This window comes from Giraffa tippelskirchi, chromosome 1 (assembly GCF_054371585.1).
Source record: "Giraffa tippelskirchi isolate mGirTip1 chromosome 1, T2T-mGirTip1v1.2.pri, whole genome shotgun sequence".
Lineage (NCBI taxonomy): Eukaryota > Metazoa > Chordata > Mammalia > Artiodactyla > Giraffidae > Giraffa > Giraffa tippelskirchi.
This window is the reverse complement of record NC_137275.1, coordinates 148,942,368-148,966,674: the sequence shown is the minus strand read 5'-3', so window position 1 is coordinate 148,966,674 and position 24,307 is coordinate 148,942,368. Positions and strand designations below refer to the sequence as shown.

The following is a 24,307-nucleotide window of genomic DNA, read 5'->3' as shown; positions in this document are numbered from 1 at the left end:
TGGATCTGTGCATTTCTAACACACTCCTTGGGTCTATGGATCACACATGGGCAAAAATGATACCAAGGGCAAAAGCATAATTTAATCTGAAAAGTTAGATTAAGAGGTTGATAGCTCTATAGTCAACTTCCACCATAAAATAAGGGCCAGGGGGTAGGAGGCAGATGGAAAGTGAGCAGGAAAGTTTCCAGCCAGCCCCCCTGCAACTGACTAGAGGTGTAAGATTCTAGCTGAATGACAGCACAATTCAAAGAATGAGGACATCTGTTCCGCTGGGGTTGTAACTGACCCCAAACGTTTCCAAGTGTTTTGATGTTAGAAAAGGCCAAACTGTATTTTTCTCTCCCTCTGTGCTATTTCTACCACAGACAAGCCTTAAAGCCATGTTTATTTCAAAACAAATATAATCCACATGCTTGTCTTGTTTAGGCTTGAGGCAAAAATATTTGGGGTGTCAATTTATAAGCAAGAGAAACTCTTTATCATGAAAGCCACAAAGAAGAATAACATCCCTTTGGTAAGTATATTTTAACAATAAATATTCAGAATTGAAGACAGGAGGCCTAAAATGGGGGGAATAGGAAAAAGAAGGCTGCAATTCAAAATCAGTTAAGAAGCATTTTTCTGCTGCTGCTTAATGTTCAGTTCAGTTCAAAGCCAGCATTCCCAAGTGCTTTGAACTTTTAATTTACTGCTCTTGTGGATCCATCCTTTCACTGGGGGCATACAGAAAGGGCACATTTTAACCAAGGGTGAAGTAGTTTTGATAGTTCACCATGATACTTGGCTTACTTTAAGCTATTTTTTTAAAGGTCAACTTTTTCATGCAAGAGATTGGCATTTAATCACAAACAAGCTACAGTGCTATTTATGTTTATTTCTTGAGAATGAGCCAAGTGCATTAGAAAGTAGGACAGCTTTCCTGTCCCGTAGGTCCAAATTTAGTCACTGCTTTTATATAGTCCTTTTCACAACCAAAGCTGACTTGCTAAGAGCTTGATAGACCAAAGACAACCAAACTATTTTTGTCATCAGGGACAGGATGGGTATCTATCCATTGCCCAGAGTGGCCCTATACCCTCCACGAGGGTAGAAGCAGAAGAGATAGCAGTGAGAATCTACCAAATCCTCAACTAGAGAAAACCTGGCCCCTGGTACACTGTCCAGGCTGACTTGAGGAGGCAGGGTGACGTAGTCAGGATAGAAAAGGTTTGCAGGACTGAAGTGCTGGGTTGAAATCTTGACTCTGCTCTTGTATCCAGTGAAGGTCTTAATCTCCTCAAGTCTCGTCTATAATAAGGGGCATCAATGCCTTGCAGAGTTATTCTAAGTGATAAAACAGATAACATATGCAGAACTTACAGTAGTGGCATTACAAAAGGGATATTGAGAGGAGATATACACCCAGGTACAAGCAAAAAGGAGGTATATTATCTGTCAGTTCAGTTCAGCCGCTCAGTTGTGTCCAACTCTTTGTGACCCCATGGACTGCAGCACGCCAGGCCTCCCTGTCCATCACCAACTCCCGGAGTTTACTCAAACTCATGTCCATTGAGTCAGTGATTCCATCCAACCACCTCATCCTCTGTCATCCCCTTCTCCTCCCGCCTTCAATCTTTCCCAGCATCAGGGTGTTTTCAAATGTCAGCTCTTCACATCAGGTGGCCAAAGTATCGGAGTTTCAGCTTCAACATTAGTCCTTCCAATGAATATTCAGGACTGATTTCCTTTAGAATGGACTGGTTGGATCTCCTTGCAGTCCAAAGGACTCTGCATATAAGTCAAATAAGCAGGGTGACCATATACAGCCTTGTATATGGTCCTTTCCTGATTTGGAACCAGTCTGTTGTTCCATGTCCAGTTCTAACTGTTGCTTCCTGATCTGCATACAGATTTCTCAAGAGGCAGGTCAGGTGGCCTGGTATTCCCATCTCTTTAAGAATTTTCCAGCTTGCTTAGATCTGCACAAAGGCTTTGGCTTTTGGCACAAAGGCTAAAGCAGAAATAGATGTTTTTCTGGAACTCTCTTGCTTTTTCGATGATCCAGCGGATGTTGGCAATTTGATCTCTGGTTCCTCTGCCTTTTCTAAATCCAGCTTGAACATCTGGAAGTTCACGGTTCACATATTGTTGAAGCCTGGCTTGGAGAATTTTGAGCATTACTTTACTAGCGTGTGAGATGAGTGCAATTGTGCAGTAGTTTGAGCATTCTTTGGCATTGCCTTTCTTAGGGACTGGAATAAAAACTGACCTTTTCCAGTCCTGTGGCCACTGCTGAGTTTCCCAAATTTGCTGGTATAATGAGTGCAGCACTTTCACAGCATCATCTTTCAGGATTTGAAATAGCTCAACTGGAATTTCATCACCTCCACTAGCTTTGTTCATAGTGATGCTTCCTAAGGCCCACTTGACTTCACATTCCAGGATGTCTGGCTCTAGGTGAGTGATCACACCATCATGATTATCTGGGTCATGAAGATCTTTTTTGTACAGTTCTTCTGTGTATTCTTGCCACCTCTTCTTAATATTTTCTGCTTCTGGTAGGTCCATACCATTTCTGTCCTTTATTGAGCCCATCTTTGCATGAAATATTCCCTTGGTATCTCTAATTTTCTTGAAGAGATCTCTATTCTTTCCCATTCTATTGTTTTCCTCTATTTCTTTGCAATGATCACTGAGGAAGGCTTTCTTTTTTTTTTTTTTTTTTGGTTGTCAAATAATCCTTTATTTTTCTTTTTCCTTTGCAGTTCTTAACTAGCTGGGCACTCCACTGCACCACTGTTGATATCATCTATGATGTCATGAGGGTGGTGGCCATCAACATTGCAGCCCACAGACTGGGCCGTCCCCAGGATCTCTTTAACGGTTCCAGAAACTCTCTAGCTAGAGACCGATGCCGCATCTGCCGGGCAATGTTGACAATTTCATCAAAAGTGATGTTTCCACTGTGCTTAATGTTTTTCTGCTTCTTTCTGTCCCTTGGTGGTTCCTTGAGGGCTTTGATGATCAGGGCAGAAGCAGAAGGTACCACCTCAATCTGGGCTTGTTTGTTCTGAATGGTCAGTTTCACTGTAATCCTCAGACCCTTCCAATCACCAGTTGCCTTGGCAATGTCATCACCGACCTTTTTTGGAGACAGGCCCAGGGGGCCGATCTTGGGGGCCGGGGCAGATGTGGCACCTACTTCCCCTCCGGTGCACCTCAGGTACACGACTTTGATCTCGTTGGGGTCGAACTTAGGCGGCATGGTGGAGGCAGCAGGTGTCGGATGAACCCGGATTCGGGACGACCGAAGAAAGTTGCACCTTTGCCTCCTCCGAGCCGAAAGCCGAAAGGAGGAAGGCTTTCTTATGTCTCCTCGCTAGTCTTTGAAACTCCGCATTCAAATTGGTATATCTTTCATTTTCTCCTTTCCTTTTTGCTTCTCTTCTTTTCACAGCTATTTGTAGAGAATTTTAAAACAATAATAAAAGTGGACTTGTTTTTTATTATTACAACTCACAGACAATCCTAGACAAACCAGTAATTGGCTTCTTCTCACCCAGGCAGGCAACTCCCACTGAGCTGCTCCCCAACCTTAATACACAACCGGCTTAGTGGCTGGTGCATAGTAGAACCTCAGGAAATGCTATTCTCTGGTTGGTGGAAATAGGCCAAATCTGTGTGAAAACAGATATAACTTGAGAAAAGTGCCTCTTACTCACAGACCTAGAAAAAGAACTTACGATTTCCAAGGGGAAGGGATAGTTAGGGAATTTGGGAAGGTTAAGTACACATTGTTATATTCAAAATGGATAACCAACAAGGACCTATTGTATAGCACATAGAACTCTTCTTAATGTAAATGCCAGCCTGGATAGGAGGGGAGTTTAGGGGGAAATGGATGCATGTAAATGTATGGCTGAGCCCCTTTGCTATTTGCCTGAAACTAACATGACACTGTTAATGGGCTATACCCAGATACAAAATAAAAAGTTTAAAATTTGGGGAAAAAAAGAAAAGAACCTCTTGAGCAAAATCTTACTATAGCTCAACTGAGCCTCAGTTAAAGACAGTGAAAAATGATATATAGAGGATTTTACAAAAGTGGCTTCTGTAATCCAAGTGTCAACTGCCTTGGCACATTGTTTCTACTTTTACCCTATACTTCATCTCCATTAAAATAAAGATTTCTATCCACAAGCATCAGTATGCAATATGGACTTTATGATTTCTCATGGGAGACAGATTGCTCATATCACCCACAAAGTATTTTTCTCCAAAATCTCCATGACACATCTCCATTTCTCCAAAACATATCTTTCTATATCCATAGGGTCACCTCTTTCTCTACCTTTCCCCACATAGACTTTGCATCTTCTCCAGCTACAGTACCTGGCTGTGGATCTTTCCTCTGGGTCTCCTTGAATCTCTCTCCTGTTTCAGCTAGAGCAGTTTAGATCCATTCCAGATCCTTCACACTACCTTCATATAAGAAATGACCAGCAAACATCAGATCCTTCAGTCACCATGCGTTAAGCTGAGTTCACAGTATGTAACAAAAGTAACAGTAACAAAACCTTACATTTTTCTTGTTCACAAAACTTTTTTGTGGAAATTTTTACATTCTGCCTTTGTGCTCATTAACATACAGAACTAGCCTAGCCAATAAAAAGTCATGCCATTAACTTTACAATAAATCACCCAGTTGGGTCTTAATACAATTATTTCAAAACATTCAGTAAGAAAGCCTCATAAGGGTTAAGAATCATATTGATATTTACTGAATTCTCTGCTCTTTACACCCATGTTCTCAAGAGGACTCCAAGAAAAACTAAAAACTTAAGTCTAATGTGTGTGATTAGTCACTCGGTCATGTCCAACTCTTTGCAACCCCATGGACTGCAGCCCACCAGGCTCCTCTGTCCATGGGGATTCTCCAAGCAAGAATACTGGAGTGGGTTGCCATGCCCTCCTTCAGGGGATCTTCCCAATCCAGGGGTCAAACCCAAGTCTCCCACATTGTACGCAGATTCTCTACCAACTGAGCCACCAGGGAAGCCCAATAGAGCATAATATTTATTTCATTTTTTATTATCAAAATATTGTTGATTTACAAAAACTTCACAAAAGCATAAACATTGATGCAATGCAATGCAATGCTGCTGCTAAGTCACTTCAGTCGTGTCTAACTCTGTGCAACCCCAAAGACGGCAGCCCATCAGGCTCCCCTGTCCCTGGGATTCTCCAGGCAAGAACACTGAAGTGGGTTGCCATTTCCTTCTCCAATGCATGAAAGTGAAAAGTAAAAGGGAAGTTGCTCAGTCGTCTCCGACTCTTAGTGACCCCATGGACTGCAGCTTACCAGGCTCCTCTGTCCATGGGATTTTCCAGGCAAGAGTACTGGAGTGGGTTGCCATTGCCTTCTCTGTTGATGCAATGGAAGCAATATAATAATAAAGTGAAAAAATATGAGGTAATCACTGTAGAAGTCATTTAGCATAACTCTCTTATTTTAGAGTCAGGATTCAGCATGACAATCAGTAGGAACTACTTAAGCAGAAAAGTTACTTGTTGGAAAGCTATTGAGTAGCTCAGAGAATCAACATGAAGACTCAAAAACAATGTTGAAAAAATGGTCAGGAACCAAGGAAGGTAGCCAGGTAGGACACAGCCAAAATGATCCCATAAGAACTGTTCTGGACTCTACCACTGGAACATGTCCAACACTGGACACTCATCATTACACTCCTGGACTCTTACTTCCACGACCATATAAATAATCTCTGGCTGTCCCTGCATCTCTGCACCAGGCCTTTAAGGGTCAAAGTTCTAGGCAAGAGTACCCAACTATATTAATCCAAGGTCACATTTCTATGGAGCCATCACTCCCCCACCTTAATGGCTTATATATGCGTGGATGTCAAGGTGGTACCTTCAGGTGTCACAGGCAACAGTGTCAGAATCTCCAAGGTGGGGAGTAAGAGACAGGTGCCATAGGCCCAGGGTGAGGCACTGTCAGGTTGTATCTGCATGATCCTGGTCACTGCCCACACACATCTGGTGATCTTATTCTACAGTGGCCAGTGAGGCCAAAAGGACTTAAAATATAAATAAGAAAGCCTTGCATATTTTAGGACTTTGTTTCCCACTCTTTGTTACACAAGTGTCTCAAGACCAACATGTTAAGTATCTTACCAAAGTATTATGATGCTCATTACTTCCCACTCCTCTAATTTTACCGGTATGATGTCATCAATGTACTGGACCTATATAATCTCTTACTGAAGAGTGGGAATGGCCAAGGTCCCAAGGCGACCATGGGGTCGCATAAAGTCATGATGCTGGTATTATCAGAGGTAATTTAGCCAAAGTTTATTCTTGTTACAGTTGGAAGTGAAAGTTTCATGATATCTTCTACTAACTAAATACTGGAGAGAAATGTCAATTCAATTGTTAACTACAGTAGCCAAGACAGGATCAATTTGTTCCAGGTAAGGAAACTATATTCAGGATGCAGCTGAAGTCATCTCTTAATTAAGATTAAGAAAATCCATTGTTAGTCTTTAAAATCCTTCTATATGTAGCATTGGCCAAACAGATTTAAAATGAGAATGTGGACTGAGGCAATTATAGATTCAATGCAATCTCTTATCAGATTACCAGTGGGCATTTTCCCAGAACTATAAAAAATTTTTTTAATCTGTATAGAAACACAAAAGACCCTGAATAGCCAAAGCAATCCTGAAAAGGAAAAACAGAGGTGGAGGAATCAGGCTCTCTGACTTCAGATTATACTACAAAGCTACAGTAACCAAAACAGTATGGTACTGTTTTCCACAATATGGCAAAATCACCATAAGCCCTAATGGGCTTTACTGACCCTTTGAACAATTGAAAAATACAACTCTGGACAACAGGCCCCACATCAGTTATACAGGTATTAATAATAGAAAAACTGGAAAATGACTATGAGCAAAATGAAAAAAATTTAAATCATCAAGTGATGATTTTTATCATTTTATAAACATTTTATATCAACAAGTTATTCTACAACATCTTTTTTTCTGACTTTATTTAAACTATTAAAATTTGACTAAATTCACAGGCAGAATATATTGTTTTAATGGTCAGTGTACTAATAGCAACACCACTCGAAATGGTTGATTATAGTAACAGGCAAAGCAATACTTCTAAGAGCAGAAATAAAATTCTTCTAAGTACCTAATCAAGCAGAGTACTAATGACTTCTCAGGATCTTCTCCAAGATAGCCTTTGCACAATCTTCCCCACTCATGTTAACTCCACGCCTAATCGAGGAAATCCCATGCCAGAGAAATGTCACTAAGGAATTAACCAGGAAAAAAATAAAGAATTTATGCAAACAGCTACATACTAAATTACTACACTCAATTAGATAATTAAATCTCAGCTGTCTGCACAAGGTAAGGCCCAAATAAACATGTGGTGAATGGTTGAAGAAGTCAAGAAGGAAAACAATAACCTGCTTTTGGGTGAACTTGAAAAATTCAAGGGAAAAGGAGAAAAAATGATACAGTTTCAATATTTCTCTATCAGACTATGAAGGAAAGTTAGCACATGGGATATTATTTATATCTCCATTTGGCTTTTAAAACAGAGATTGATTTTTAATTGTAAGATACTGATTAATATCAATAGTAATAAGCCTACTAAAAATTGAAATACAAGGACAAAACATATTTATAAGGAAGCATACAGAAATGATGATGTCTCTTGTTGAATGCATCCTTGGAAACACATGCTCTCTTGGACAAATATGACAATTTTTCATGCTATCTCAAGCAATAATGGATTAAGTGATTGCTCCTTTACACAGATGTGCATAAACTAGGGATATAGGATTCACCAAATAATATAAACCTTATATTGGAAGTGGTCTTAGAACTTAATTATTCCAGTGTCCCAATTAAAGGATCCACTTAATATAATCCCTAGGAGATGGTGCTCATGGAAGTCTCTGGCAGACAAAGAAAAGTATATGCAAGTGTTATCAGGGTGGAAAGACAATCTTGAGACAGTATAAGTAGAGTTTATTTCCTATTTTCCTTGGAGAAATCATCAGAGAACAGTTACGGGAATGATATTCACAGAGAAAGATTTTTAAATAAAATTGAAACACCATTCAGCCAACCTTGAGAAAAGAAAATGACAATGAACTTCAAGATGCTTTGTTTTTCCCCTCTCTGACCAGTTTTCTAAATATCCATGGAAGTCCACAAAAGGAAAGACTTTCATGATAAGCCTTTTCGTTCTATTTAAATTATAAAGCAGAAAAACATCCTAAAAGGGAAAAGGTGAAATGTTACAATGGGCTCCTGAGGGAATATGGCTAAATTCACTCAATATCTGGAGATGTTTGAAAATTGGACTGCCTTAAGTATATAGCCTTAGGGCAAGAATGGCTGGCTGACCTCTCCAAGATCGCAGTTGCCCGCTATCAAACACACCGCATCAGTGCTCTCACAGCCTCTTTCTTGTGCTGAAGGAAGAATTCAGGAAATTCAGTGACTCTCGAGGTCAAATTTAAGGAGTCCAAGAATTCTACAGCTTTGCCAAGAACCTCGGAGTTTATTGTTGGTTTTTAAGGATGGCTGAGCAACTTTTTGAAAGACAGAGGAAAAAGTGCTTCAGTGAAGGTTCAAGTTCCTTTTGAGATATTTCAGTAAACTTTTGTATTCCTTCCCTATTAGGTCTGAGATTTGATTTTAACTTGTTACCCTGCTACCATTTTCATGGATGCTAGCAGAAGACATGAGGAATCTGGTTAGAGACGTGGGACTCATGGCACAGCAAGCACTGTGAGCATTAGTATGCTTCCATCAGTTCCACTTGGCCTTCAAGTAGAGGCTACATGTAGGTCCAGACAGATGCCCACACATGGTGGGTGGGAGGCACTCCTCTACGAGAGAGAAACACAAAGCTCTGGGAACTCACCACGTCATAGGAAGCATAACCAAGTCTGTGTTGTCCCAAAGGGAGACTTTACTTCATGCTTCAAGCTTGCTCACTGCTTGAGTGAGCACCGTCCTGAGCAACTGTCTGGGTGTAAGGTGATGTTGCCTTGTGTTCTCGGCATGCTCATCAAGATGCGTAGGAGTATAGGACGCCTACAGAAGTCTGTCTCTCCCATTATTTCCTCCCACTATTCCATTCTCTTACCCAATCGTCCTTTGTCTCCTGAAACTGCAGGAAAAAGGAAACTCTATTGGATAGACTCAGACCCCTCCCAGCCTATCTTGCCACATCTTTGAGGTCTGTGGCCTGAGAAGAGTCCCACAGTCTCAGAGATTTTTATACGATTTCAGATTCTGAGAAATAAGTGTCCTCGTTCACAGCATCTCTTCTATGGTCACCCAGGAGGAAAAGTGGCTGTCCTTCCTTCTTCTTAAACACTAGCTGCCCACAGATTTAACCTGTTGCCCTCTTGTCCAATTTTCATCTCTCTCCTAATAGCACTAGAAACATCTTATACCTCCATATACAGATTCTCCAAGAGATGGATTTTCTCAGACTGTCACTCATCAGCAAGTTACTGTCTATAGGCATACCTGAGAAAGATGAACTTGAGCAAGCAAAATATTGAATTATTAAAGCATTATGGTTGCACTTCAGAATCAATAGTGATTCAACACATCCCATTTTCTGCAAGGTTTACCTCTATATAACTACTCACAACAGCCATGACCAGTGATGTTTACGTCTTGGGTCAAAGAAGATTCCACCTGCCAGTCATCTTGCTACCCTCTTTTTCTTCATCCAGAAAGGCATAATGAAAGCAAGTCAAACAGATGTCATTGTAGAGAAAATTTTGAATTCATTTTTGTCTATTTGGTCAGAAAGTAAATCACTTGCAAGCTGGATCACTTTATTTACTAATGATGTTACAATTAAATGGCTGGTGTCCAGCTCACAGATGACCACAGACAGCACATCAGTAAACAATGACCTGCAATGACCTGTAAGAACCTTTGAAACCTTAAGAGTGCATCCAATGTGAATTTTCATAAAAACATTTCTGGACTGGATCAGTTTTGGTTTCAGCATTTTTAGGTTAATTTGGGGAAAGTACGAAGAAACTGTACATGAAATTGTTCAAGTTCTAGGGGTACTTCCAGTATCGCTATGAGAAGGGTTTAATTCCATTACTTTGTCTCTCCATGTCTCCGTCTCTCTCTCTCTCTCACACACACACACACACACACATGACACTGTCTTGTGTAACTCTTACACTTTAAAGAGAGACCTTTTTCACATTTGCTTGGCTTCTACACCAACCAGATACTTGTGCAATGTCTGTGGGGAGGCAGAGGAGGGGTAATCCCAGAGGCAGGTCCTACTACACAAGTTTTTTGCAAGAAGTTAACTCAGCATGTGATACTCCCACTACTTCTCCTAGCTCTATATTGGGAAGTTCCCAGGTTTAGGCACTCAGCTGCCAAAGAGGCAGTCTCTGTGTCCTTGGGCACAAGGTACATAGACCAATAGGCTGTCCCTGTTTCTCCCTCTCTGTCCATACCTAGTGATCTCTGATCTCTCTGATTTTAATACTCCCAAACCACACTCATTATTTACAGATCACGGAGATGTAGGAGGGAGAATTAGTAGCATTTCCATGAGAAGAATATTGCACAATGGGAACTCCAGAGGTTTATGCTGCCATTTATCAGGCTCTCACCAAACATGGGCTCTAGGTGTTCTGTCAGCTTGGATTTCTTTAATTTTCACAACAGTCCTCATAATCTTTCCTGATAGATGAAGAATCAGACGCTGAAACAGTGTAAATGCTTTGCATATGGAACTGAGCCCCAAAACCCATGCTCTGTCCATGGACTATGCTATAAGAGGTTCAAAGAGGCATTTCCTAGAATTTTAACTGTTACCTCAAGGAAGCACTGTTTATTTGTTCTTTCTGCTAAGTGAGCTTAAGTTACAGAGAAGTCAAGTTTGGGTAGTCAATTTAATAATGATCTACTAAAACAGGGAGCTGGAAAAAGGGTGAACACTCCATCTTTGAGAGCATCGGTAAGGACAACAGCAACTGGCCATCTTGAATTGTTTAGGAAAAACAGAGGAAATCTTTTTTCTTTCAAGGTCGACTGTTCCAGAGGGAAAAACTGAATCAAGGGAATACTAATCACTAAGATTTAACGTAGTACTCTTTCTGTGCCAGATCTTACTGAAGTGCTTTATATTAGGTAATAAAACTAAAATCAGAAAAAGTGGAGCCCAAGTTTTTCCTTGGAAAAATAAATACTGTCATAAAACTATTTTTAAATTACAAGCAGTAAAATTTTTTCACAATTGCCATCAAAATAATACTTCAGCTCCATGAAGTTTAGAAGTTGGCAGTTTAAAACCTGAGAGGCATGGAGAAGAAAGGGGAACGAGAGAGAGAGAGGAAAAGGGGGGTAAGCAGGGGAAGCAGGGAAAAAGATGTAGGAAAAAAAGGAGAAATACATTTAAAGGCAGGGGAAAGGAGAATAGAAGAGGAAGAATCAAAAGTAGAGAACAGGAGAAACAAAAACTGAGAAGCAGATAAAAAGAGAAGAACATAAGGGAAAGGTAACCCTAGGAAGATTATTTTTACATCATACTCCTATTCAGGCAATGGCACCCCACTCCAGTACTCTTGCCTGGAAAATCCCATGGATGGAGGAGCCTGGTAGGCTGCAGTCCATGGGTTTGCGAAGAGTTGGACACGATTGAGCAACTTCACTTTCACTTTTCACTTTCATGCATTGGAGAAGGAAATGGCAACCCACTCCAGTGTTCTTGCCTGGAGAATCCTAGGGACGGGGGAGCCTGGTGGGCTGCCATCTATGGGGTCGCAGAGAGTCGGACATGACTGAAGCGACTTAGCAGCAGCAGCAGCCTATTCAGTTAGGCTGTGAGTGGAGTTTAGGCCAAACTATCCAAAAATTATTTCCTTTTACGAGGCCTAGTGAACTGTTCCACCATCATTCATAGATCTGCAGTCTCCTACTACATTTTCAGTCTAGGCTCCAAGTGATGTAACTACAGTAGCAGGTAGCTAGCTACTGTCATTTTCACACTGAACAAAACCGAAATGAAAGTGAAACTGACACTAAAGTCTGAAGCAACTTCAATGCTTATCCCTCAAAACAGGCTGGACTATATGGTTTACACTTCAGTTCAAGGCCAAAAACAAAATCTATCTAAAGTGACACAGTCTCAACTGAAAAAAAGGATATCCTTGGCTGGATTCTAGATTGCCTACCTTTCTGGAGTAATCTTTTGCTACAGCTGTTCCTCAAGCTAGTCATCAACTATTTATCTTCCTTCTGATCAATATGTTCTGTTGGCCAGGCTCATCATCTCCTTAAAGGCATTCTCTGAGTTGTTTACTACATCAGAACAACACGTGAAGTGGTCCTCCTCACCTCATTCATCTTGCCTCTCCATTCATCACTACTTTCCTCCGTAGGTCAATGGATTGAAGAATAGTAGCATCTTTTTCAAGTGAAACTGAAAATGTTCCAAGTTTCCTAAGTCTCCACAGGCAACTTCACAGATCTGTGTAACACAAGATGGAATTCCGAAGGCAGTGTGAAGCTGTTTGGGAAAAGTTAGAAAGTCACCAGATGCTGCTGTGACAAAGAATCTAAAATGCTTTCTTCTAAATGTGCATGTGATTAGATCTTGGGAAACTACTCTGTCATTATTGTAATGGGGATTCTTTTTTTCCACAAAGTTGCATTTTTTCCTACTCAAAGTCTCCTGACTAAATGAGTTTCACATGTGTAATCAAAGCATTATGTGTGTCCCTGTACTTGGAGTTAATTGGAGCAATTTTTGTTAAAATTTACCCACATAGTAAAACACTCTTTGAAAACAATTTCATGAAAGAGACTCTTTAAAGTTATTGTTTTAAATGTAACCATGTACCTTTACTTTAGCTTAAGTATTTTTTTCTCTTGGACCAAATGGGTACCCTTAGACTCAATGGCTGTTTACATCAGTGTAAGAGTTATATTTTGGTTCTTAAACAATGATTAGAAGGTGATGTATTACTGCACAGGGAAATTTTTAAACTTCAAAACCTCCTGCAAATAAAAGAATTCTTAAAAACATGATTAATAGTGAAAAACTGGAAATAACTTCAACAATATGCATTCATTCAATCAGTCAACAAATCTTTATTGAGGATCTACCTTACGTTAGCCTTGCCACAGTTCTTGCAACCATCCTCATCTTGTGATGCCCATATCCTGGAGAAACAGGAAATTTGTTATATAAATTATGGTGCATTCAAAGAACTAGATTATTGTATGGTCCTATAAATGATTTGGTACAAGTATATTTAGAACTAAAATGATGCTCACAGTATAATAAAAAAGTTTACAAAGAAGATTATAGTGTGGTGACTTTTATTCAATGAACATAGTATTATAAAGCTAACAATCAGATTTTACTATATATAGGTGGGCACTGTTCTAAGTACTTCACATAAATTATTCCATCTTATCCTCTTTACAATTCTGTGCAGAGTTTGGGGTTAATATCATTATTAACACCATTTTAAAGATAAAGGAATGGGGATTGAGATACAAAAAGACTAATTAGCTTGCCTGTAGTCACACAGCTTGTTAGTGAGGAACTGGGGTTTTAACCCAGTTAGTTTGGCTCTGGATATATGCACTTTCATCAACATGCTTGTTGACTCATATGCGCTTGGGCTCACATTGTGTGGGTTCAAATCCAGGCTAAGCTACTTATCAGTCACGCGACCTTGAGTAAGTTATTTAACCTCCTTAAACCTCAGAGTCTCCTGTTCTGAAATAGTGAAAATAAGAGTTGCCCTCTCACAGTGTGAACATGTGGAACTTCCACATGGAGTGCTTAGCACAATGCCTGGCACACAGTGAGGACTCAATAAAAACTCAACAAATATTTTTCTTCACCACCTTCTTCAAATTCTGGAAGAATATATGCCCAAATATTAACAGTGGCAACTTCTGAGAAGGGTAACTACAGAACATTTTCTTTTATTCCTTTTATTTAACAATATTTTCTACTTTTTTCTAATATATATGTACTGTGTGTGATTAACAAACTATTGGCTATAAAGTAAAATTTGTATTTCTCAATTGTAGCATGCTACAAGTATGATTTCTATAAAGAGAGGACAAACTATGCTAACCTTTTATCAAGCACATTTTATATATAAGGCATCACTGGGGGTAAAAATAAATAAATAAATAAAAATGAATAAGACCCCGAGGGCGCTCTGACTGAGCTTGCAGCAGAGTAGGCCAAAAAAAAAAAAAAAACCACAGAGGGAGAACAGTCAGGACAACAGGCAATTATTTTAAGAAAGACGCGTGCACAACACTATACAAGCCCAGTGGAGGCTGGGAACTTGCCCAAGAAGCCAGAGAAGGCTCCATTGAAGGGAACAGCAGTCTGAGTCCCCAGGGCTCAGGAAACATGTTCTCCAACTTCTCAGAGGAAAAAAATAAATAAATTATATGTATAGTATGATAGAAATGTCAGAAGCAATGAAATAACCTGCATAAATTGTTAAGCCATGTCAAGTTTCTGTTCATCTGGGATGTCAGACTTATCATATTTAAGAACTCTATGTGGCCCTCTTCCCTGACAATCAACTCACTTCATATCAGGCTTACACATGAGCCGTTAGCTGGGGGCCTAAGAATGTATAGAGACTTTCCAAGAGGATAAGTGGGGCTGGGAGTGGAGGGGACTTTTCTGGACAAACTGACTGAAGATGGGAGCAATGACATGGAGCTATTAGAAAAAAGATTCAGGGGAAAAGAAGTCTGACTCACAGGAGGCGTCCATGCGTGAGCAGGGCTGGTGGAAAAAGAAATGATAGGTATTATTTAAATTTTCAGAAAACCACTAGTGAGAGAAGGTAGGGTTTGGGAAGAGAGAAGAGTCCTGTGTTGAATTTTGCACCAATGAGCTGATAGAACACAGATTGTGTATTTCATTTTCATGCCCTTACCATGCCCTAAGAGATAGAATTAATCAGAAACTCATCTGATCAGAAAGAGTTGGAGTGCCTGAGCTAAGTCTAAGGATAAAGATTGATTACCAGTGGAGTTATCAATTTTGGATGTTACCTAGATGCTGCTGCTTATATACCATTATGCTTCCAATTCTTGAAGAGAGAATATTTTCTAAATAAAACTTTCATACTTTAACAAATTAAACATAAAACTCCAAAGTTGTCAACTGAGAAAAGAATCTCAACACAAAGGGACAAGACTTGGAACCGCATTAAAGACCTGATAACAAATCACTAAGATAAATGGGAGCACCCCCAAAAATAAAATTCATAGAAGTCATAAGCAGGTAATTTATGCACACATACAAAGTACAAATGGGTAATAAACATAAAAAGATTGCTACTCTCCTCAGGAATAGAAGCAATGCAAATTAAAGCAACAATGAAATATCATTGCTTTCTATCAAACGAAAAAATACCTTAAAAATTAAAACAGCCAATCATAGTCTTGAGAAACATTACAGAACAGTTTGATAATATGTATCAAAAATATAAATACACTTTAAACAAACAAGTAGTTGCCAGAGGGAAGGGAGGTGAGGGGAGAAAAGAAAGGTGAGGGAGATTAGGAAGTACAAACTTCCAGTCATAAAATATAAATGAGTTATGGGTATGTACAGTGTGGGGAATATAGTATCTTTCTATGGTGATGCATCATAACTAGAATTATCACAGTGACCTTTTTGAAATTTGATCATTAGCTATATCAAATCACTATATTATATAACAGGAACTAACACAATGTTGCAGGTCAACCGTATTTCAAAAACAAATTATAGAGAGCTTCCCTGGTGGTTCAATGGTAAAGAATCTGCCTGCCAATGCAGGAGACATGGGTTTGCTCCCTGATCCAGGAAAATCCCACGTGCCTCAGAGCAACTAAGCTCATGTACCACAATGATTGAGCTTGTGCTCTAGACCCCAGGAACTGCAACTACTGAAGCCCCCGTGCCCTAGAGCCCATGCTCTGCAACAAGAGAAGCCATCAAATGAGAAGCCCGCGCACCACAAGTAGAGAGTAGACCCCCACTCACCACAACTAGAGAAAAGCCTGTGCAGTAATGAAGACCCAGCACAGTCTAAATAAATAATAGAATTATTAAAAAAAAAAAAAACCTATAGAAATAGGGATCAGATTTGTGGTTACCAGAAAGTGAGGGGTCTAGAGAGGAAGAATTGGATGAAGGCAATCAAAAGGCACAAACTTCCAGTTATAGGATAAATAAGTACCAGGAAGTTATAAGTTATACATTATGTATAACATGATAAACATAATTAACACTGCTTTCATATATGTTATATATGAAAATTAAGAGCAAATTCTAAGGGTTCTCATCATAAGAAAACATTTTTTTCTATTTCTTTAATTTTGTATCTATATGAGATGACAAATGATCACTAAATTTCACTGTGATAATCATTTCATGAAGTATGCAAGTCAAATTATTATGCTGTGCACCTTAAACATACAATGTTGTATGTCAACCGTATCTTAATAAAATTGAAAGGGAAAAAAGAGAGAAAATATACATGCATATACCCAACATTTTGCACTTCTAGGAATGCATTATAAGTAAATAGATAGAATATATACCAAAATTTATGACAAAGATATTCACTATAAAATTATTCAAAAAAAGAAAATAATCTAAAAGGCTCACAATCAATAATTAGTTAAATAAACTATATTATTTTTAACTTTTTATTTTAAAATAATTTTAGACTTACTAAAAGGTGTTTGGCAGTGCAAAGAGGTCTTTATAATAACTTTGGAACAAATTCAAACTGAATTCATAAAACCTGGAAAGGCATTTTGGTGGGTGCTTTCTGAGTAGCTAGGGGAATTTGTCAAGCAATTCTGAAAGTTTTTTGTGGGGAGAATGTGGACTAGGTACACTTTCGTGCACTCTCAGAAACTCAAAAGTCATGTTGACTTTGACCAGGCTAATGTAGAACTGTGAGCTCCCATATTGCTGATAGCTTGATTACAGATTGCAATACTAATTCTCCATTCCCTGCGGATGGTACTACCTGTAGAGGAAGTTAGAGAAACATGAAAGATCAAAATAACATTCAGATAGAAAGAAATTTTGAAAAGTACAAACCAGTGACAGTCAATTCTCAGGAAAATTCTATAACTGATTGTTAATCAGAATTTAGAAAATTTTAGTAAAGAAAACAGCAATACCATGAGACAATGAAGGCTCACAAAAATGAATCCAGTCAGATTACTCCCTTTGACTTTTGTCAAGGGGTCCCAAGATTCACAGAGCACGAAAACATCATAGACCAAGCCTAGATCTCATTCAAGTACTTTATGTCTTTTTTTGATGTCTGTGACCAGTAGCAGTTCTAATGACTTATTGAAGCACTTATCATATTTTATTCAATGTATTTATATAGATGCAGATGTCTTTTTATTCCTTCCATAATGCCTACACAGAGTGGGCACTTGGTGTTTGCTGAGTTGATAAATAAATGATGCTATATTTTAATTTTCTTTGGAGATTTTGGTAAACTTTTCAGGTTAGCTTTTAGAGAAATAGCCCTAAAGATAAGTGTGAACAAATCATCTGATTTCCCTTAGCAGAGAGGAGAGACAAATAGACTTTTCCTCTCAAGGTCCCAGATGAGAGCAAACCATATTTCACTGGGTCAGGCAAGGGGAGGAATCCATCTGTTGGTGTTTATAAAACAAACACTTGGGATTCCATTCGATTATCAGTTCACAGTGACTATCCCCCGCTCTCATCTTTCCAGTCCCCAAACCTGAGTTGTGTTGACCCACCTCACTTTCCCCAATGTCCCTGGAAGCCAATTTCCCAGGATAATAAAATTTAGCATGATTTGAATGACATAAAAAAAGTAAAGGAGCTGACTAGTGAGAAAGGAGGCACACGATATGATCAGCTTGGGTCTCACAAAGCCCCTAAGAAATGCCCTGCTCTTACATAGAAAACCAGTTGAGTGAGTTTTTCCTCATTTGCAGATGCTTTTCTGAATTGAAATTAAGTATATGTTCACATTCTAAAATGCTACCAACTCTGTAGTAGATGCCAGAAGTCTGATTTTTCAACTGCCTTCCTGGTGCTTAAAAAAATTTGAGGAGTTGAGCTTTGAAAAAAAAAAAAGAAAGAAAGAGTTCAGGTCTTTAAATTAAAGGAAACAGCTAATCTTCCCAGATGTTTAAGTTAGAACATAAATTACAGGTAACTCCCACCATAAACACAGCTGCTCTATCTCGCCTCATGACATTAAAGACAAACACGCTTCTGTCAGGATCTCAGGAAGAGCAGCAGAGATCTCCCATTGTGGGGAGCAAATGAAAACAGTCCTGTTGGCATCCCCAAAATGCAGTGTGTTTAAACATACTCTGCCCTCCCATCCACTCTCTCTGGCCTGGAGATAAGTAGGGACATTTCCTTAAAAGAGTTTCAACATGAAAGGCAAAGCTTTCCAGCTGGAATGGGAGCCTGTGTGTCAATGACAAACACATGCACTGAATGTCAACAACACAACCGTTTGAAACATTACAGAAAGAGCCTCAAATGACTCTGTTCACTGTAGGCCTGACTGGCCGTGCTTGAGACATAGTTATAAGGGGCCCACAGGCACAGCTCCAGAGCTGGCCCCATTAGGAGGAGTCACTGGGTTGAGCTAGGATAAAGAGGCAACAGACAAAGTAACTCATTTTTTAATAATTCAGATAATCTCAGCATCCCTGAGATGGCCTCTAAGCATCTAAGGGCAATAAAAATTAAAGATAAAATAGTTTGCATTTATTTTTTTAATAAAACTCTAGCTTTGATATCTTCTAGACAAAAGGCAGATATAGAAGGAGAGAAGGGAAATAGAGGAAAGAGAAAAAGAGAGAGGTAAAGAAGAGTAGGTCATCATCCTATCAAATCTTGGGTTCAGTTCACTTCAGTTCAGTCACTCAGTCATGTCTGACTCTTTGCGAACCCATGAACTGCAGCATGCCAGGCCACCCTGTCCATCACCAACTGCCAGAGTCCACCCAAACCCATGTCCATTGAGTCGATGATGCCATCCAGCCATCTCATCCTGTCATCCCCTTCTCCTCCTGCCCTCAATCTTTCCCAGCATCAGGGTCTGAGTCAGCTCTTCGCATCAGGTGGCCAAAGTATTGGAGTTTCAGCTTCAACATCAGTCCTTCCAATGAACACCCAGGACTGATCTCCTTTAGGATGGAGTGGTTGGATCTCCTTGCAGTCCAAGGGACTCTCAAGAGTCTTCTCCAACACCATGGTTCAAAAGCATCAGTACTTTGGCACTCAGCTTTCTTTATAGTCCAACCCTCACATCCATACATGACCTCTAGAAAAACCATAGCCTTGACTAGACGGACCTTTGTTGGCAAACTAATGTCTCTGCTTTTTAATATGCTGTCTAGGTTGGTCATAAATTTTCTTCCAAGGAGTAAGCGTCTTTTAATTTCATGGCTGCAGTCACCATCTGCAGTGATTTTGGAGCCCCCAAAAATAAAGTCTGACACTGTTTCCCCATCTATTTCCCATGAAGTGATGGGACCAGATGCCATGATCTTAGTTTTCTGAACGTTGAGCTTTAAGCCAACTTTTTCACTCTCCTCCTTCACCTTCATCAAGAGGCTCTTTAGTTCTTCTTCACTCTCTGCCATAAGGGTGGTATCATCCGCATATCTGAGGTTATTGATATTTCTCCCAGCAATCTTGATTCCAGCTTGTGTTTCCTCCAGCCCAGCATTTCTCATGATGTAATCTGCATATAAGTTAAATAAGCAGGGTGACAATATACAGCCTTGACGTACTCCTTTTCCTATTTGGAACCAGTCTGTTCTTCCATGTCCAGTTCTAACTGTTGCTTCCTGACCTGCATACAGGTTTCTCAAGAGACAGGTCAGATGGTCTGGTATTCCCATCTCTTTCAGAATTGTCCACAGTTTATTGGGATCCACACAGTCAAAGGCTTTGGCATAGTCAATAAAGCAGAAATAGATGTTTTTCTGGAACTCTCTTGCTTTTTCGATGATCCAGCGGATATTGGCAATTTGATCTCTGGTTCCTCTGCCTCTTCTAAAACCAGCTTGAACATCTGGAAGTTCACGGTTCACGTATTGCTGAAGCCTGGCTTGGAGAATTTTGAGCATTACTTTACTAGCATGTGAGATGAGTGCAATTGCGCGGTAGTTTGAGCATTCTTTGGCATTGCCTTTCTTTGGGATTGGAACGAAAACCAACCTCTTCCAGTCCTGTGGCCACTGCTGAGTTTTCCAAATTTGCTGGCATATCGAGTGCAGCACTTTCACAGCATCACCTTTGAGGATTTGAAATAGCTCAACTGGAATTCCGTCACCTCCACTAGCTTTGTTCGTAGTGATGCTTTCTAAGGCCCACTTGACTTCACTTTCCAGGATGTCTGGCTCTAGGTGAGTGATCACACCATCGTGATTATCTGGGTCGTGAAGATCTTTTTTGTACAGTTCTTCTGTGTACTCTTGCCACCTCTTCTTAATATCTTCTGCCTCTGTCAGGTCCATATCATTTCTGTCCTTTATCGAGCCTATCTTTGCATGAAATGTTCCTTTGGTATCTCTAATTTTCTTGAAGAGATCTCTAGTCTTTCCCAATCTGTTGTTTTCCTCTATTTCTTTGCACTGATCGCTGAGGAAGGCTTTCTTATCTCTCCTTGCTATTCTTTGGAACTCTGCATTCAGATGGGAATATCTTTCCTTTTCTCCTTTGCTTTTCGCTTCTCTTCTCTTCCCAGCTATCTGTAAGGCCTCCTCAGACAGCCATTTTGCTTTTTTACATTTCTTTTCCATGGGGATGGTCTTGATCCCTGTCTCCTGTACAATGTCACGAACCTCTGTCCATAGTTCATCAGGCACTCTATCAGGTCTAGTCCCTTAAATCTATTTGTCACTTCCACTGTATACTCATAAGGGATTTGATCTAGGTCATATATGAATAGCAGTCTCTCATAAACTGAAGTGTGTTTAAAATGTACAGATGTTTTACAAACAAACAAAAACAACTCTGAACCTTAGCTGGATCTATCAGGTTTGAATTATACAGACAATATTTCCACTTGGGGAAATTTTGGATTATCTCTTGATCGGTTTCATTATCTCTTTTTCATCATTACATGATATTCTAATTGTTGCAGCTCTTCTACTAACTGTATCTTCCACACGGAGCGATCATGAATCAGAATTCTTTACCAAATTCATAAAAACCCTGACCCAGAAAACTATAAGACAGCTTAGTCCAGTCTTCCTTCTAGGATAGGAATCCTTCCCCATTGGTGTCAAGAGGTTTCTCTGCCTTGTTTAAACACTGGCAAAGGAAGGAAACCCTCCCAGCTGTGCTATATTCTGATGCTTACTTTACATTTTCCCTTCTGTAGAATAAGCTTCATTTCTTCTTCCTAGGAAGCAAGTATCGTGGGTACTTTTGTCATCCTTTCCCATAAGCTGCTGCATAAAAAGGTGCTCTTCAAATCTCCCCCAGCACAGAGGTCAGATTGCCTTTGTCACAGGTATAACTTTTAATATGCAGCCATACACCCCAGGGCCTGTATAGCCCATCAAGCTCCTCTGTCCAGGGGATTCTCCAGGCAAGAGCACTGACGTGGGTAGCCATTTCCTTCTCCAGGGGATCTTTCCGACCCAGGGATCGAACCTGGGTCTCCTGCATTGCAGGCCAATTTTTTACTGTCTGAAGCACCAGGGAAGCCCATAACTTTAAATATGCAGCCAGATGCCCTCAGATTGCTGAAGCTGATCCCTCCGAGTCTCCATTTCCCAAGGATCAAATGAACCAGGGTTCTTTGTGGCTTTTTCAAGAAATTCCCACTGTGAACTGCTACAAATTTTGTCTATTTTTGTAACTTCTCTCACTAGATTGAAGTTTCTTATCTCCCTACTTAGTGCCAAATTCTAGGAGCTAGAGTCAGTAAAGATGCCTCTTCACTACAGGTTCTATTGTTTTCATCTTAACTCATGCAGTATTCACAAAAGCATCAGTTTTTAGCCTGAGTTAGGCAAATGACTTGCTAATCACCTGGTGCTTTGATTTTTGAACTTCTGTGGAGCCCTTTGAGAACCTGATGAAAGTTACGGCCCCTCTTGCCACAAAAAATGCATAGACATAACATACAATTTCAGAGTTTTGGAGTCAAAGGACACTCCCTTGGGGAGACCCTTGGGGAAGAACTGTTGAATCCCAGACAGGCTTTACACTGGAAACAAAAGAAAAATAAGGAACATAGAAGATAAATCACTTGTCTGATATCTCAGAGCTTAATAGTGGCACCATTTTCATTAGACCCCAGGTTTCCTGATTCCTAGTCTGGTGCCCTCTCTACCACCTCATGCTGTTACTTCTTATGTTGGGTGCAAAACTATTACTAAAACTTTCACAGAAAAAAATAAAAAATAAAAATATATTAAAAAATGTCACAGAAAATGGGATTGCAATTCAGTACCAAGAAAGTCCTCAGCCAATCCTATGAGGATCTTGGGTGCTAGGGGGCCATTTGTAGTTGTTCTGAGTTGAGGAGGAGGATGGAGGGTGAGATCAGGGGGATAGAGGGGAATCTGAACCTTTACATTGTGACACTAACTAGCCTATAGATGTGGACTGCTCAGAAGACATGTGACCTTGGGCCAGGAAGATCTCTTCAGAATCTCAGTTGAGAGTCATCTGCCATGAACTCTCCCAGCAGGATATAGTGGAATGAGTACCTTTGTCCTAGAGAGGTAGGAGGGGAACCTGGACAAGGCAGCACCACCTCCACTACAGTGGGCATGAGAACACTTGCAACCAGCCTTCTTTTCCTTCTCAAATGACCCTCAAATTTTTAAGGTTCCATTTTCCTCTCTCTCTCTCTTTAGTTTTTCTTAAAGAACTAAAATCAGCGCATAGGTCATCAACAGAAGAACACAGCTATGATGCCTCCAAACATATATGAGCTAAGGCCTCCTCCTCTAAACACTGTAATGACAACTGACCTTGACAAAATCAGGGAAGTCCTTTTCCGAAAATAGTCCCTGGGGAATCCCAAAAGTAATGGGATGAAATTGATTGAGCAATGCACTGTTTCGCTTTATAGGCTTTCCATTTGTTATACAAATTATAATGAATACTTATTTCTTGATTTACATTTCAGCCTTCACACAATTTGCAGCTCCTGCCATGTTTACACGCACCATCTGGAAGAGCTAATGATCCAAGGAGTGCCAGAAATTATAACTTGCTTTGACTAAACCTAGAAGATTTTTACTGGCAATAAAATGACTTTACTTTTTTTTTTTCTTTCTGGATTTGCAAGGAGATTAAAACACGAGTCTCACCAAATGTAGGGCAGAAATATGCAAAGCTAATTTTAATAGAATGAACCTAAAGGCAGCTGGCATGACAAAATCAATTCAGAATAATTTTGCCATTACAGTAATAGTCCTGATAGAACATCTCTTCTGACATTGGGATTCTTTAAAATTACTTACCCTATGTAGAAATATGGATCTCAGAGGGCAGAAAAGGGAATGCATGGAACACTGAATGGCATAGAGTCTAAGAACATAGATTCTGCCCCACCCATAGGCTTGGATCCAGCTCTGTACAACATGTCTCTAGACATGTTACTTAATGTTTTTAGAGATCAGGTGCCTTATGTATAAAACAGGGATAATAAAACGAACTACATGATGGGTTATTGTTAAAATTAAATGAGATAATGCAAGTTAAGTTACATTGGACTGTAAGGCATGGCACTTAAAAGAATCACTCAGTAATTGTTAGTAGTTATTATTTCCTGTCTTTAGAGAGTTTACCAAAAGATTCTAATACAAAATATTCTTTCAAAGGCAGTTAAATCTCTCTTGGGTCAAAATTGCCCATGGTAGAGGAAAACTAGGTATAGCATGGATGAATTAAATACATCCATAGATATGTCCAGCCACTCATTTTTGTCCCATGACTGAGTGTAAAGGTCTTCAGGGTTAGCCCTAAGCTAGGAGGCTAAATTTAAAGGGACCTCAGGAAATAGAAATGGGTATATAGATGGGGCCAACTGCTTAGAAGACATTTCACATTCTAATCTTCTTAAAGTTAAGACTGTTCTAATCATTTCTGTTGCCATAGCAAACATCTCCCCAACCAGCAAAATGAGGGAAGGAGGCAAAGGTTAGGACTATACACTAAATCCAAAAAGATGTCATTATAGTCCAAG

General features: G+C 39.7%; 1 long non-coding RNA gene and 1 pseudogene across 2 annotated transcripts; one reads left to right on the top strand and one right to left on the bottom strand.

Annotated features, from left to right (window-relative positions):
- Window positions 1–286: 286 nt before the first annotated feature.
- On the top strand, window positions 287–12,877 carry LOC145510042 (uncharacterized). The gene is made up of 2 exons (XR_014056646.1): window positions 287–517; window positions 12,467–12,877. It is a non-coding gene; the product is annotated as an uncharacterized LOC145510042 (long non-coding RNA).
- On the bottom strand, window positions 2,686–12,229 carry LOC145510038 (large ribosomal subunit protein uL11 pseudogene; annotated as a pseudogene). Its single transcript, XR_014056645.1, has one exon. The product of XR_014056645.1 is annotated as a large ribosomal subunit protein uL11 pseudogene (transcript).
- Window positions 12,878–24,307: the final 11,430 nt, after the last annotated feature.